Source organism: Arvicanthis niloticus, chromosome 5, assembly GCF_011762505.2.
Source record: "Arvicanthis niloticus isolate mArvNil1 chromosome 5, mArvNil1.pat.X, whole genome shotgun sequence".
Lineage (NCBI taxonomy): Eukaryota > Metazoa > Chordata > Mammalia > Rodentia > Muridae > Arvicanthis > Arvicanthis niloticus.
The window spans coordinates 58,301,970-58,318,765 of record NC_047662.1 but is presented as its reverse complement, the minus strand read 5'-3'; the positions used below and the strand labels follow the sequence as shown (position 1 = coordinate 58,318,765).

At 35.7% G+C, this 16,796-nt stretch overlaps 1 long non-coding RNA gene across 1 annotated transcript in view; it reads left to right on the top strand.

The window, feature by feature from the left end:
* LOC143442227 (uncharacterized) overlaps positions 1-16,796 on the top strand; it is a 129,900-nt gene that overhangs the window by 61,719 nt on the left and 51,385 nt on the right. The window contains exon 2 of the long non-coding RNA XR_013110238.1: positions 12,463-12,531. This is a non-coding gene — a long non-coding RNA (uncharacterized LOC143442227). The remainder of the gene's footprint in view (positions 1-12,462; positions 12,532-16,796) is intronic.

The following is a 16,796-nucleotide window of genomic DNA, read 5'->3' as shown; positions in this document are numbered from 1 at the left end:
GAAGGTTTAAAATGCCTATTAGGGGTGCATGCCAAGAAAGATTGCATTAAGCATATGAATATATTAATCAAGAAAAGAGGTGTTGGGTAATGATTCATTTAGAACTCTCTCCTGTGATCCATGAGACATCCTGACAACATTATAGGAAATAGAAATGTGTTGAGCATTTCCTTGATCATTTACTGTATTCCCAATTCCTGTTTAACTATCCACTTTTGTTTTAAATTTATGCATTTGTACTAAGTAGAGTGATCAGTGATACCCAGTAGGACATAATGCTTGTGAAGTTGAGGTGTGCTCTCAGGCTCATCCTGTCTATTGTGTTGGCATTGCTTGTCCTTTCAGTACTGGTTTGTGTCTCCAAGGCACTAAGTTTTCAGCCATACTAGAACTTTTACTTCTATACTAAACAGAAACTCTCTTGCAATGTGATTTTAGGTATTTCCTTTCTAAGGCATAGAAACTGACGTTCTGAAACTTAAAATTACAAAAAAAAAAAAAAAAAAAAAAAAAAAAAAAACAAAAACAAAAAAAAAAAAAAAAAAAAAAACAAAACAAAAAAAAAAACAAAAAAACAAAAAAAACAAACCACTAAGAGACAAGGTACAATTTCAACTAGGAATTGACTGATTCCATAGTGTGTTGTAGTCTTCTATCTCTTTATGCTTTCTGAACAGCAGGTAAGAAAGAAGGAGGAAAAAGTTTTCTTTTCACATCAATTAGTTAGATGTGATAGAGAGATTTAAATGCAAACCCTCACACGCTGATTCTTATATTTTTGTGATAACAGTTAAAAGTAACTAAAACATATTAGAAGGATGGCTAATTTTGACCAGTCATGTACACTGATCATAATACTATAGAAGATATGGTAACACTGATCATAATACTGCAGAAAGCCCGGATTGATAACAACCCATGATGAATACCAATCTCCCCCAACTTAGAATTTGATTTTATTCGCAGAAAAAAAATTTGCTCAGTGCTAACGGTTCTAGAAATAATAAACAAATAAGCAAACTTCAGGTTTTAAATAAAAAGTAGAGAAAACCTTTCATATTCAGCAAAACCCACTTTACTTGCCTTAGGAGAAAATTTAGGAGGAAGGTATCACTCATCACACAATTCATCAAAATCCATTAAACAAATTCACCAGTCATTGATTAGTTTCTCAAAAGCATGGAGAATGGGGAGATAGATAATATCCTGACACCGGAGAAATGCATACAACCCGTGCTTCCTTTCCTTGTGTATATCCTCCAATGTAGTTCTTGGGTGTTACTACATGAAGTTAAATGCATTAGGCCTATATTATTTAGATGTGTATTACTTGTCTTAAAATAACTGAATAACATGCTGAGACCCAGATACTAATAAAACCTTACCTCAAAATTTACTGCTGTCAATAACTATCAGCCATTAACATTGATCTGGCCTCAAATGTATGTTTAAAATGAATTCTCACTGATAAGTAAGGCAAGTAGAATTGACAATTAGCATAGCCAAAAGGAAAGAGGATATGTGAAAATATTTACATGGAAATGCCTTAAATGATGCTGACAGGGATTAGGAAATGTTCTAGAAAATCAAGTTTTCTTATCTCCTGGTAGAATATCTCCAGTTTTGCTAAGTGCTTTTGATATGTTTTGACATTTGAAATGAAAGCTATTTTTTACAAAAGCACATTCTTGGAAAAAAAAAAAGAAGAGCCAATCTTTAAAATTTTTCTAATGTCTCATGGAGACTTATGTCGAGGGAGCTTGATTGTGATGATGAAAATAGTAGTATATAGTATATAGTGTGTAGTATATAGAGTGTAGTGTAATATATATAGTACTTAGTACATAGAACATAGTACATAGTATATAGTAGTATATAGTGTGGTATAGTATATATATATATATATATACACACATATATATATTCATATATATATATAGTGTATAGTGTATATAGGTAAAAAAGGAAGAGGAAATAAACACTACTATGGTAGAAGGGGCTGGAAATAGTTCCTGAGAAGAAATACATGTGCACTTCAAGCAAACTTTCTTTTTTAACATTTTTCTTCATATTAAAACAAGTTTATATTTTTTTGTATGATTGATTGTAAGTAACATTGTAAGTAATCTTCTTGTGGAAAATTAAATGTGTATATATTTTGAATAATTTTCAGCAATGTATTATGTATTAATGATTGCTTCTTTAAAATTAAAACTAGACTGTCTGGAATGAAATGCTCACAGTGCTTAGTGCCTTGATCGTGCTATGTTTTCAAAAATTCACTTAATTATGTTTAATTAATCTTTACTACACCTCTAACACCTCTGTTAGACTGCAAATTGGTTAGAAGTGTTCCTCCATAGTGACTATATATATATTATATATAATATATATATATTTACTATGGTATAATATACATGTAATATATATTTATATACTATATAATATATATTTACATATTACATAGTATATAAATATACATAATATATATGGAGAGAGAGATTGAGAGTGAGGAGGAGGAGAGGGAAGGAGAGAGAAGGAGAGATTGAGATCATAGTAATATATTACTTCCTAAATTTGTTCGTAGCCTCAAAGTAACAGTTTTTTTTTTTTTTTTTTTTTTTTTTTTTTTTTCAGAAAGAAATACTTGTATACACTGAGGGCGATATAAAGTTATAATTGCCCTTTAAGGGAACTACCGTGCACATTCCAGCCTTTGTTTTCCTATTTGCTTATGGAGTACAACTAAAGATGGAGTTTGGTAGAGAGCGTTTAGTCTAGGGCCTGAGGTTTCTTTCATTAACTACCTGTCTGACCTTGAAACTTAGTTTTCTCAGCTATAAAGTAGTGCTGATGTTACCTGCTTGACCTGCATCACAAAGATGTTGGATGTTAAACTGCTCCAGTATGTGTGAGAATGCTTTATTTCTTCAAAGCATTTTTCTCAAATATGAGGTATTTTATTAAATCAAAAATAACTCATATAAAAGTATGTTCTTTGGGCAGAAAAACAGAATATCACGGGTTTCCATTTTAATGCTTTCCCTTAGCATTTCAACTGCATTTGTAATGTCCTAAAAAGCAGTGACAATGGTTGCAAATGGAGATGTATACAATGTGTTGTATACATAGGGTGATCAAGTTCATGCAGATGTTAATTAGGAGTCTATTGGGACTGGAATGACTTGGAAGTCATTGTCTGAACTTGTCCTCTGAAAGAAAGAAGCTCAGAATGCAGGTCTTCCTGCAGGAAGGTGAGCTACTCAAAATTTCCCTGTAGTCTCTGCTTCAGACCCACTAAACTATCTTCTCATTGTTTATATTTCAAGGTTGTTCTTCTACATATGAATATCTTAAACCTCTGATGAAGACAATTAATGATCCAGACTGTGATACTCCTTTATCCAATTTTTCTTTTTTGGTCTCATTCAAATCTTCAAATCTTTTTTTAGTTTAAATAACCTCACCTGCTACCTTTGTTTTTAACCTCCTATTTGCCAACTCTGGGTCTCCAGACATGTGGGGTAGGTAGCTTATGAGATTGGCAAATGTGTCTTTCAAGGAGGCAATGCCTTCAGTCTTCAGATGGCTTGGCTCCTCAGTGTCTTGCTTCTTTTATTAACCTGCCAACAAAAACATTTTTCAGTAATACCTATTAAAATGTCTTCTCTCCAACCAAATACTTAATGTTTCATTAAGGCATTTTACTTTTCTAGCTGGCACCTACCACCAATAGATAATGCAGAACAATTCACCTGCGTGTTTATAATTTCCGCACAATAATTTCTTTTGAAATAAGTATTTTTACTTGCTGGTTCATTCTACTTTGTCCAATGCCTAAAGAAGTCCCAGGCATGTAGATGACATTGAGTAGTTGTTGCATAAAAACTGAATACATTTTCAAAACCTTTCTCTGGGTTTTCTGCAAAATATGAAGACATGGCTCATAGTGGTGAGGGCCAAACCACCATTTGGAGTTCAGTATTAAATGATGGGAAATAGCAGAAACAACTGAAAACAATCTGCCTCTTCATGTCAATTTTACAAGTTTTTATTAAAGATGTAATGTGTAATGATATATAGACTATCTGTATATAAATTCTATTCCATTTTCTCACTCTTGCTTTTAAGGTAAACTAAAATTATGAAAATTTACTAACGCATTATTGACTGCTTAAAATATATCCCCCAAATGGTCCCAGCTGTGGCAGTTTTGGCTGAAGAATTTTAAATTAATGGTGATCATGTAGAGCAGTATGTGAAGTCCGGAAGAAGGAGCCAGTGGGAACATGCAGGACTGGGTGTTCGGACTTCTGTTATGTGATGCCTGTGTTAATGATCTGGAAGGAAGAGTGAAAGCTCATTAATTATATTCACTGCTTTACTAAATTGGGAGGTGCCATTGACACCAGGGAGGAGAAGGAAAATATGCAGAGGGACATTTAGGACTCAGACAATAGACAGTGAGTTGAAATAATGACTCTAAGAAGTTCAGATTTAAACATTGGGGTCCAATTTAATTAGTTATTCATTCAGATGATACTTCTTTGATGGTACTATTGATTAGATATCTTATATGCCTAATTTCCAAACTTTTGATATCAAGTCCTTTGCCACTGTCACGACTTATACTAACTCATTATGGAGGACTGATGGGCACCCCGTGAAACAAGGACCAAATCTCATTTCTAAAGTATGAGTGTATTTCTGTTGTAATCATTCTAAGGTGATTTGATGGTGGCAGTTGCGTAAGGAAAAAAGCAGTGCCCTGAAATAGCTGTTCCTATGAGAAGGCACATTCAGAATTCAGTTAAAACAATGGTTTTGCATTAGAAGGATTGGTGATTCTGATCTCACATTTAACCCTAGCTTGATGGCTACTTTCAGAGTCCCACCATGAATTTTTTATAAAACATTAGGTTAAAGTCTATATAATTAGCCACAAATGGTCAGATATTGGCAATTATCTGTCGCTGACCTAATCAACTGTGTCACAAAGGATTCTCCCTCCTTGAGTAAGGGCCTCTTGTTTACAGAGGTCCCTGAGCTTCAGGGCAGATGTCAAGTGCAATGTTGGTCAGTGACTGCAAGACTGAGTTTGCAGAACACTAGGAATAGAACTTGTAAGAGTTAGAAGCCAGCAGAATACAGACAGAAAAATGATTTTAATCATTGTCCTAGAAAATTAATTTTCAGGTGAGAAAGATTAAAGGATTTCTAGAAGAATTTGGGTTTCCAAAGTGAAGATATATGAGGTCAGAAATACAATTTACAACTGTTATTTTCATGTTATATTATGCTTCTGGCTGTTGTGATCCACACAACATGGTTAAGTTTATGGTATAATAAGGAAAGAAATCCCAAAGTTTTTAGGAGCTTGTGACCATGTTTCAATGACGATTTTTCTGCTGTCCTGCATGCTAACTCTAGGAGATTTGCAGGAAACACAAAAAGTTTTAGCATTGGAAAAGCAACCTGGGAGAATTCAGAATCAATATGGAAGTACTATTCAATCTCTGAGAGCACCCATAGGCCCAGGTTAGTTGATTTGTAGGTTTTCCTGCACTGTCCTTGACTCCTCTGGCTCCTTTAGTCCTTCCTCTCATTCTTCCACAAGACTCCCTGAGATCCACCTAATGTTTGGCTGTGTGTCCTTGTATCTGCTTCCGTCAGCTGCTGGGTGAAACCTTACATAAGCTAGAAGAGAGTCATGCTAGATTCCTGTGTGCAAGTATAGGAGAAGAAAGAGGCATGGGGAGAGGGGAAGGGAGAGCAGAGGACTGGGAGAGGAGGAAGGAGAGTAGCTCCTATTGGGTTGTAAATAAATTAATTTTAAAAATGGAAGTATGCTAGCCTCTTTCTGATTGAGTTAGCATGTATATATATAGATCTAGAGTTAACTGAGTCTACATTTTCTGGGACTATAATGGTACAAAACCCAAGAGATCTGAATGTGATGCCCATCTTGGCCCTGGTGGGGTTGGAGTGACATGGTTTCTGCCCCTGGGACAGGGCTCCAGTGTGAGCCTCCATGAGTGTGGATGGCTTGTTTATGTAATAATGTACATATTTTTCACATTCCTCTGAGGAATGTCCTTCCTGTTAACATTAATGACTCCATGATAATCAGACAGCATGAGGTCCAGGAGCAAAAGATGTGGCTAATGTTTAGCAGAATGGTAAACACTTAGACTTTAAGAACAGCCTTTAAGGCTATGGAAAAGAGCCCTAAATACATGAGTTCAAAATGTATAATTTCTCAATTATGCAAAAAATTAAAGAATGCAATATGAATTATGAGGGGCTCCATGAATTTAAAGGAACACTATGAGCCAGCTTGTCAAAAACATATGAAGGCAGGCAGATTCTTGAGTTCAAGTCAGTCTAAAACAAAGTGAGATTAGGCCCAGGTGTGGTAGAACTGGTAATTTCAGGGCAGGGTCCCACCCAACTGGCTTATCTTTTGTGCTTAACAAAGGCAGACAGATCTCTGAATTCTTTTGCAATGTTAAGAACAAAGGTACTCTTGCTGTCTCTTAAGAATCGAAGGGCTGGGGTTACAGCATGCTGATTCATAAAATAATCTAAAGGAAACTTGAAGAGAATGACAGGATTGATATGTAAAATAAAAGACTGGACCCAGGTTGTACAGAAAATGAACTATCCAGAGAATTTTTTTAGGACAAAAACAGAGAACTGTTTGGAGAACTCTCTTTCTCTCTGTGTCTCTCTCTGTGACTCTCTCTCTCTCTCTCTCTCTCTCTCTCTCTCTCTCCTCTCTCTCTCTCTCTCTCTCTCTCTCTCTCTCTCTCTGTCTCTCTCTTTCACACACACACACACACACACACACACACACACACACACACACACGGAAGCAGGACATAGACGTAGAATTCTCTTAGAATAGCAAGCAAGCAGAATATAGAAAGAAATTGGAGAGAGAAAGCAGAACATAGAAGCAGACTGGAGAAGCTCTATCAAGCAGAACACAGCTTGTATCCACAATTTGACTCTGAGTAGTTCTTTTCGATGCTCCCAGACACCCCTTCTCTCAAAAGCCCTCTCCATGGTGCGGCTGGTCCTTGGCAGGCAGAGACCCAGCAAACTTTTTACTTTTGACATTCTCTTCACCTCATGCAGTAAAGCAAATGAGAAATGCATGCATGTATGCATGCTAAACTTCTATTCTGAATGCATTTCTTTATACTAAATGTGAAGAGCATCAGTGAACACATCTATCTCTAGTTCTCAGTTGTGTTATAAAATAACAGAATTATATTTCATCTACTTAACTGATTTTTCCTCATCTAATATTTTATCACTGACGATAATATATTTAGTGCAATATTCACTATTCCTTATTTATTTCAATTCAAGAAGTTTATAAAGTTTATAAATAACACAAATAGTAGCCAATATAATAGCAAATAAATATTGTTTAATAATAATGATTGTTTTGGGGAGGACGCATTGTGCTAAAGAATTTAATAAATATTCTTTTAAATCAGAAATATCATTAAGGGTTCTTTTGTGCCCCAACACAAAAGAGAGAAAGAAAGAAAGAAAGAAAGAAAGCCTTAGAATGAGAAGGTAGATCCTAGTTGGGGGTTTCAGAATTAGAATTCTGGTTTACTAACTCTTCTTTGATTTTTTTTAAATTATATTTTGCCTTTAATTATAGTTTGCCTTCCTATATGTTAAGTGTATTACCTCCCTGGCTGGGACCCAAAAAAGTCATAAGATGATATAGGATCCCTTGGGGTGGAATTACAACTAGTTAGGGGATGCCATCTTGCTGCAGGGAACCAAAACAGAGTCTTTCTCAAAAGGAAGTGAAGAGTTATCTCTGTAGCCCCTCTTTAAAACTTTTATCATTTCTCCATCTAAACTTCATTATAATGGAATTTTTCTCTCAGAGGTATTTTTTTACTTATCTTTAGATGATTTCAACAAATAGTGTGGAAGTAAGAAAGGTACATATGCACAGTGTATCTGCAAAAATAGTTGGAGGTTTTTGAAGGTAAATTCGTATCTTGGACCTATATGGTAGAAATTCTTTCTATCTCCTGACTAGGAGAGATGACATTGTAATCTACCCCTTTTGTAGCCAGTAATTAGAGTATAGATGGACTTGGTCAAGATCCTTTATCATTATTATTATTTTAAGAAACATTGCTAGAGACTTGATCCTAATGGTATTTGGGGGTTCTGCATCATGTTTCAATTACTAAGAACATCTAAAGAAAGCATGATGTATTAAAATTCTTTTCATTCTTTTGAAACATTATGGTATTTATCAACCACTGGTAGTTCATAAACATTATTCACACAAAGTAATCATTATTTGTAGGATCCTTCTCATGGCTGTGATCCCCATTCTAGTCTAGTCTAGCAGGCATCCTTAACAGGTGATTTATAATAGGACCCAGCAGCTGCGGGACACCCGGAGAGGAGAGTAAGTGCAGTGTATTGAGCAGCTGAGAACATATCTTGATGGATTTTGTTTTAGGTTAAAAATGTAAGACATTTTATTTTACCAGATTTTCAAAATATATATTGTAAAGGAAAGAAAATCCATATGGTATTGATTTATTTAAATATTTTAAAATTAGATATTGGGCGAGCATCTTATATTTGTATTTTTCCTGGACAGGAAGCATTTGATTTCATTGAAATAGAGAGAAAGAAAGGACTGAAAATGCATGTTCAGGTCCAAACTTGAAGTCAGAATTGACATTGTTTTTAAAACATGACCAAACAAAGTAAGTCGATGGAGTAAAAAAATAATGCCAGCATTTGATAAAAATAGGCAAGCTGATTCTCCAGTGGACTTTTCATTGCCTGAGTCAAAACAGAGCAGAAAACAAATAAACCTAGAGCTCAGCTGGGACACTGAATGCTGGCTTGCTACATAACTCTAAGGAATTTATAGCGTTTGCAATATGGGACTGGGTGTCAATTCATGGTTTCTTTCCCCTTTGTGCTACAAAACAAAAGAACTCTGTTAAAGGGGGTAATGAATTGTGTGGGCTTTAATTGCTATCCTGTCAGTAGCTGCTGGTTGCCTGCAGCTCTTCAGTGTGAGCTGGGAGGAGGTTGGACTGTGTAGTCTGCTGCTTGAGTTTTGTTTGTAAACAGACTGAAAACGAGAAAAAGAAAAAAAAAACCCATCCTAAGTGTTTATTTTTTTTAAAGTACCTTTATTCTTTACCCATAGCTGTAGAATTCTACTTTTACTGAGTTTTTAATCAATTCTGTAACTACTAATACAATTTTAGTTTTAAAGGCCATCCTATTCAATATCAAGCAGTGTTATATTAAACATAACATAGAGATAATGTGTCACCAATGTAGCCACAGTCATGTAATTAATCATATGTGATGAGCATTTAGTTAAGAATTCGGTTCATCTACAGTGAGTGTGGACCTCAGAATTTAAGATGATTTATATTTATTCAACTGCCAAGCTTTCTGAACTTCCCAACAAAGTTCCTTCTAACATAAAACAAGATTCATTTAGACATAATATGTAGGTATAGTATATGTACATATGTGTATACATGAATGCATATATACAAAGAATTTGATATGATGATCTTTAACATACCTATATTGTGAAATGATTGGTATAGTCAATTTAGCTGGGGAACATACGAATTTTCTCTCATTGTGTATAATTGTGTTTGCCTATATGTGTACCTGTGTGTCTGCATGTGTGTCTGTGTGTGTATATGTGTGTGAGTGTATTTGACCATGACTATGTGTGCACATGTATGGATATAATATGTATGTGAGCATGAGTGCATTTATTTAAATACAAATGTGTGCACATGTATCTCCATATGTCTTGTGTGTTTGTATTCAGAACACTGAAGATCCCTTCCATCCACGATACTGGCCACACGGTCATATTTTCTTTCTTTTCAAAAATGTCTTCTCATTTGGCTTGGACATATCTTAAACTCTTGGGCTCAAAGCAATCCTCTTACCTCAAGTATCTGACAAAGGGGAGACTATAGAAATGAACCCTCTTTCCTGTGCTAGACTATAATTAACATTCTTTACCACAGGTAATTATTTAGGACAGTATATTTAGCAAAATTAAAAATATCTGCATTTGATTTTCCTACTTATATCTGTAGTGTTTCATCTACAAGCAAGAATGCTTTAGCCAGTACCATTGCAACACTAGGATGCTCTGCTTTGAAGCATACATTTGTTTCTACAACAGCTTCTTGTGTTTTCATGTTGATGGTTAGCATCATTTCAGGATAACTTAACTCTGGTTAGCAATCTGTCGGCAGTTCTAATGGTGATACAAATTCCCAGCTCTGAAATGACATCGTCTGGCCCTCATTTGCAAAGGACGGCTTAGATGCTGATTATATGCCTGCGTTGTAAGTCCTTACCTGAAGCCCAGAACTTGAAATGAATATTCTTTTTCCTTGTCTGCATGATTTCTGCTGAAATTCCCACTGACCAAGTTTTGGGGGTGTCTCTTTTTGGTGACTAGCTTTGTTTGAGAGCTTTATTGTATCATGTTTTGGAATTAGCCTTTAGATTATTCTTAGGATCTAAAGAGTACATGAATCTAAATTTTCATTTTCTTTAAAAAATTGGTAAGTTTTTGACACTTATTATTTCACTCAAATTACTCTCAGTATAACGTTCTGTGTAGACTTGAGGCCTCCTGAGGTTTTCTTTGTCAAGTTTTACATGGTCTTGGTTTCTTGTCCAGCTCACATTTGGTCCTTCATGTAGGTGAGCCTTATAGGTAAAGGTTCAGATACTGTCAGGAGACTGAACCAGAGAAAACTCTGGTTCTTACAGTCTCTTCACTCCCATATCTGCTGCAATGATCCCTGAGCCCTAGGTCTGCAAATGTTTTGTAGATGGATCCATTTAGTTTTCTATGTTCACTTATAACTCCTTGGTTGTTGTTGTGTTAATTAATTTCAATTATTCATTACACAATTTGTATATTTCTGTAGCCTAATGAGTTTCTTTTGGGGAGTGACATATCTGCCTGCTGAGAGGCTGATCATATAGCCATGTAATCATGGTATGTATACTTCTGTAGGAAGGAACATTTTTTCAAGTTATTATATGCTGTTTTTTTTTTTTTCTCAGTAAAGACATTCCATTTGGGTGTCATAAACATAGAGATAACTGTAGAATCACAATAGAGACAGATACAGTGGGCAGAGGCTCTTGCTGAGTTTACTGTTAGTTGGGCAGTTGTCAGTAAGTGAGATGTCAAGGAAGATTAAACCCCCTCTCCTCCTGCACCAGAGGCTGGCATTGGACTGGCATTGGTTCATAAATGTACCTTAGGATGTACAGTCACATTTGTAGTTGGTAGACATGTCCAGATTAATGGAATTATCCAGCTTCCTTCTGATTCCTCAGAGCTCTACCTGCATGACCAGTGAGATCACAAAGAGGAAGAACTGGCTACCTAACAACGAGAAGTAGGGAACTAAAGCTGGCAGGGCTGCTTTAGGATGCACAGATGAACATGAGACCTCAATGCATGTCCTCAGGGCCACAGTGATTTCTACTGCTGCTTTCTGGTACACTGGGCATGTCAACAGCTATAGCTGAGACGTGTTAAAGCTGTGCCTTTGGATTGCTTAGGATCTACTGTGGGGCCAATGTAGTGGTCCTGACATCAAAGACATGTGTATCTCCTTGAGGACCACTAAGCAGATGAACTGCTTTCACACTGTAATTGAGAGGGAATGAAACTAAGTTTAATGGCTACTCTAGGTTCTAAAGCAAGGTAGTTCAACAGTTGCCTAAGATGTGCACACATATTATACAAAACAAGTCAGCAGAGATAAATACAATATTAGACTCAATATAACTTCAAAATGTAAGAGTAGAGATTACTTCTCCAAGAGTATGGGGCCTTGAATCCTTGAGGCTCAGCATCTGAGCTTACAGGAAAATGGACAGTACAGGGTCTGAGGATCAGTTCTTTATTTGCTCAATTTTAAATAAAGAGTATCTGTTTATATGCCTCGATTTGTTTGACTTACTTATTTTAATCTTGACTATTAGTTTATAGTTGAGTGGAACCACCTAAGAAGTCAGAGAAGCATACCTCTGAGAGTGTCTGTGATGGTGTCTCTGGTGGGGCAAATAGATTTTGAGATCTCTGAAATAGTGAATAAGTGAGCCCTTTAATGAGTTTATAATATGATGAAACATTTGGAGCTAATGAAAGGTAAAAGCTGAGATCTAGTTCCAGGTAATAGATCAGTGGAGAACAGAACTGGGAACGATATTGTGTTTTTCTTCTTATTGTGTTGTTCCACTTCTGTATTGAATGGGAAGTCAAGAGCAACCTGTCTTATGCCATGTTGCCATGCTACCACGGTGGCATTCTGACAGAACATGGGGCCAAGTGATCATGGACTGAAACCTTACAAATTTTTCTCCCCTCTTGTTTTTATTCAGGTATTTGGGTCAGAGCTATTCCAAAGGATCAGCTCATTTGTATACTGTGGATATCAAATACCATTTCAGGTAGGTGGTTTGAAAACATTATCCCATCCTTGTGTTCATTTTCTTCCTGTTGACTCCTTCTTTTACAATGAAATATCATTTTAATTTGGCATATTCTACTTCTCAATTTTGTATTCATTGCTTACATCCATAGATCACATCCTAATGTCTTTTCTGAGAATACTGTCCAGAAATGTTTGACTGTGTTTCAAAGTTTCAAAGTTTGTAACTTTTTGTTGAGTTTGTTTTTGTACATGGCAAATTATAGGGCTACAGTTTCATTTCTTGGTATGTGAATATCCAACTATTCTAGCACTGTAACCTCTTTACTGGCAGGTCCATGCAATAGGAGAGAGGTCCTGGTCCCACTCGGTATCTCTCTCTGGGGCTGAGCAGGATTGTTGAGTGTCGAAAACACAGAAGAAACACACCTAGCTGTGAGTCTTGTTGAAGCAGGAACTCAAATTTATTGTATCAGCCTCTTGCTTATATAAACTTGGAGAATAGGGAAGGGGATTTTTGGTGGGGTGAGATGATGTAGGAGGTGGGGAAGGATGATAGAGGGTATGGGAGGGTATGGAGTGACTGACAGGACCAATGGCAAAGCTCTACATTAGCAACAACAGGGCAGTTAAACAGTACTTGCTTAGTCACCCTGGTATGGAAGTGACTGACATAGGCCTCAAAACTTGAGCCGGCTTAGGCTCTCCCACAAGGCTGCAGAAACATGATCTAGGCTTGAGTTTGTTCTCAAGGCCCAAAGCCAAAATGGCACTATCTAATAAAACTGTGTTTCATGTTCGTCAGCCATTATGGGTGTAATTTCTGACATTAGAGGAGGCACAATCTCACCACAAACTCCCTAATCCTCTGACCCTAACAATCTTTCTGCAACCTGTTCCTCAATGATTACCAAAGTTTATGTTGTGGCTTTTTTTTTTTTTTTTTTTAAAATAACTACATCAATTGGGAATGAACTCCAAAAATTTGCATTTTGATGAGTTGTTTTCTGTAGTGATCTCTATGGGTTGCAAAGAAAAGCTTCCTTAATGAGAAGATGAGAGATAAAGTCTATATTCATTTGTGTAAACATGGGTTGAACAAGAATGATACTAATGAATATTCCAAAATTGATTAGAGAAAAGCTTATAAAGCCGCAATTTTACACAAGGAGGCAACTGAGGAAATCTTGGAGTAGGAGAGATGGTCTTGCTCAAGGAAGAGCACACCAATTGGTTCACCAGTGCCAAAAAGTCATCCTTGAAAACATTTGCACAAATATGAGAGACTAAAAAGGTTATATTTAGGAATATCTGTACACAAAATGCATGTAAGAATGTAGTAATAATTAGCAAAAAAGAGGCTATGAATTTGAAGGTGAGTATAGAGTTGTATATAGGAAGGTTTGGAAAGAGGAAAGTAAAAGGCGAAATGTAATTATAATGTAAAAAACAGAAGGAAGACAGGAAGGAAGAAAACAATTGTTCTTTTACTCAGTGTTGGCTTTAGGCAACTTTAATAATATTCAACTGACTGTTCTACATCTCTGGTCTGGATTTCCATTTTCATGTGACGTTCTACGTAGTTACTTTAGCTGTGCAGTACTTAGTAAAGCAGCCAGTGTCTTCCCTCCAGCTTTGGTCGCTTGCTGCCATCAATTTGGTTACTCTAGGTCTTTTGTATTTTCTCATCAGCTTAAGTCATTTTATTTTATTTCTTTGTCATATCAACTGTATTTTTATAATGTTTATATTGGTTCAATAGATTGTTTTGGATAGTATACAGATTTTAACAATAATAATTCGTTCTACCTCCAGTATATTTGCCATCTTCTATGTCAGTGATTCACAACCTATAGTTTGTGAGCCCTTCTAGGTGAGGTTGAACAAACCTTTCATAGGGGTCACATATCAGATATTTACATTATTATTCATAATAGTAGCAAAATGGAAGTTATGAAGTAGCAACAAAAATAATTTTATTATTGGGGGTCTCTACAATACGAGTAACTATATTAAATAGTCGCACTATTATGAAGATTGAGGACCACTGTTTATGTCATTTTCCATTTCTCTCATCAAGGTTTTCTATTTTCTTTGTGAAGACTAAGTGTGTGTATGTGTGTTTGTGTGTGTGTGTATAAACATAAACATAATTGATAATTTTAGAATGACTGACCAAGAATGATATCCAAATAAAATCAGAGTAAAATGTAAGATGTTACAATTGAAAATGGAAAAATTCAAAGATTCTCTAAAAACTATTATTAAAAAAAGGTATGATCAACATTGTGTAATATTCAACCATGTTATACTACTATATTCTTTATTGTTGGATGCTATTTCATTCTATAAATACGTACTTTTTCAGTAAGTAATAATAAAATACTGTATTCAATTTTAGTTATGATGTATAAAGCTGCTAGAAATATTTATGTATGTTAGAATATTTATGAACTTTTTTTGTCTTGGGTAAATGGCTAAAATTCAAAGTGTTGTATAATAGTGCAGTGTGTACTTGGTTCACTTACAATATTCAACTCTGTAATGTTTTACAACATTCAATACATTTGTGGTATATATGGCTTTTATTTGGCTTAGTAAATTTCAACTAAAATAAAAGCAAACACCCAGGTTTATACTTTAAGACTAAGTGTCCTGAACAGTCTATGTATCATGTAATAGCTGTAGCTTGCCAAGAGAGATAGAGAGAAATGTGAGCAATGATCTCCTGAACATACATTAGGAACAGACCAGCATGGCTCAATAGAGCTGGAGTCGGAGGTGTCAGTGCAGAGCATGCCCATATACTTTTTCATCATTTCTACGGCTGTATAGATGCACTCACTCTAGAGGAGAAAAAAAATCACCAGGTTTCATATGACATTGGAAGAAATGCTGAACTTGTATAAAAACACAGTTCTTAAACACAGAACTGAAAGATTCTATTTTATGAGAGAAAATATCAAAGTTAGAAGAACTGTACAGAGCCAGTACCCATTCCGAGATTACAGCGCAAAGTTCAGACTCTTGTATTAACACAGTGACTATACTTGGAATTAATTAAAACTCCCAAATAGTGAGAGACACAACTGTGAGAGGTTTCTGCTTAGTTTGAGGTAGGAATATCTACTTCTAATCTTGATCTTTGATTAAGAAGCACATCTTTAATCCAGATCTATTCTGTTCTACATGTTCTGCAGAAAGGACATGGGAAAAGGAAGCTTTTGCACTTTTCGTCCTTGTTCTTTCCTAGCTAGCAGGTTCATTTCTTCACTAACATTATAATTTGCTTCTTTGGGATTATAGCATGTACTGAAGACCAGTTGATATATCCAGTCAGCAGACTGAGCAAATACTGGATTATTGGACTTCCATTCATAGCCAGTCATTGTTGTATTAGCTAGACCACAGCTTGTCAGGTACTCAAATGCATCCTTTTTGTATACATACATGCAGATGCATGCTAGGATTCATGCATGTATGCATATACATATATACACATATATATTCTATAAGCTATACTACTCTGGAGAACCTTGATTAAGGCAGCAATGTTTAGCAATCAAGGCACCAATTTCTGCTAGCTCATCTCATGTATTCCTTGTATACCCTGAAGTTCCAATGACTGTTGCAGACAGTTTTGTATATTTTAGATTTTCTCCTGTATGAATGTCAGTGAGACACACTATATTTTCCCCATTTGACCTTTTTTCCTGACATATCTACCAATATTTAAAGTGCTAAACCACCCCAGGACATCCCTTATCAAGACTTCAATCATAAACACAAGCTGTGCCCATACTGTATTTTATTTTCTTTCTCCTATTATATGAAGCCAACTTTAAGTCCTTTCCCCAAAATATAAATCTCTGGTTCTCAGAGCAAAAGTACTTTTGGATCGCTAAAGTCTTATTTTTCATAAATCATATTAGAAGCATTGAATTCCTCACCCATCTCTAAATAATAACTGATACAGTACTAAGCTCTTTTTGTGAGACTTGCATTTTTCTTAGGTCAGTTTAGCTTACCTGAAAGAAACCAAATATTCTTTGTTTAACAGACTGAAACACCCTCCAATATCAATAATTAAAAACAGCAGACAGCCTTGAGAATATTATCCTGAGTGAGGAATCCAGGGCCCATAAGGACATGCATGGTATGTGCTCAGTTATAAGTGGATATTAGCCAGAAAATACAAGATACCCATGTTCTACTCCACAGACCAAAGGAGGTAGACAAGAAGGAAGGCATGAACAAGGATGGTTGAATCTCACTTAGAAGGGG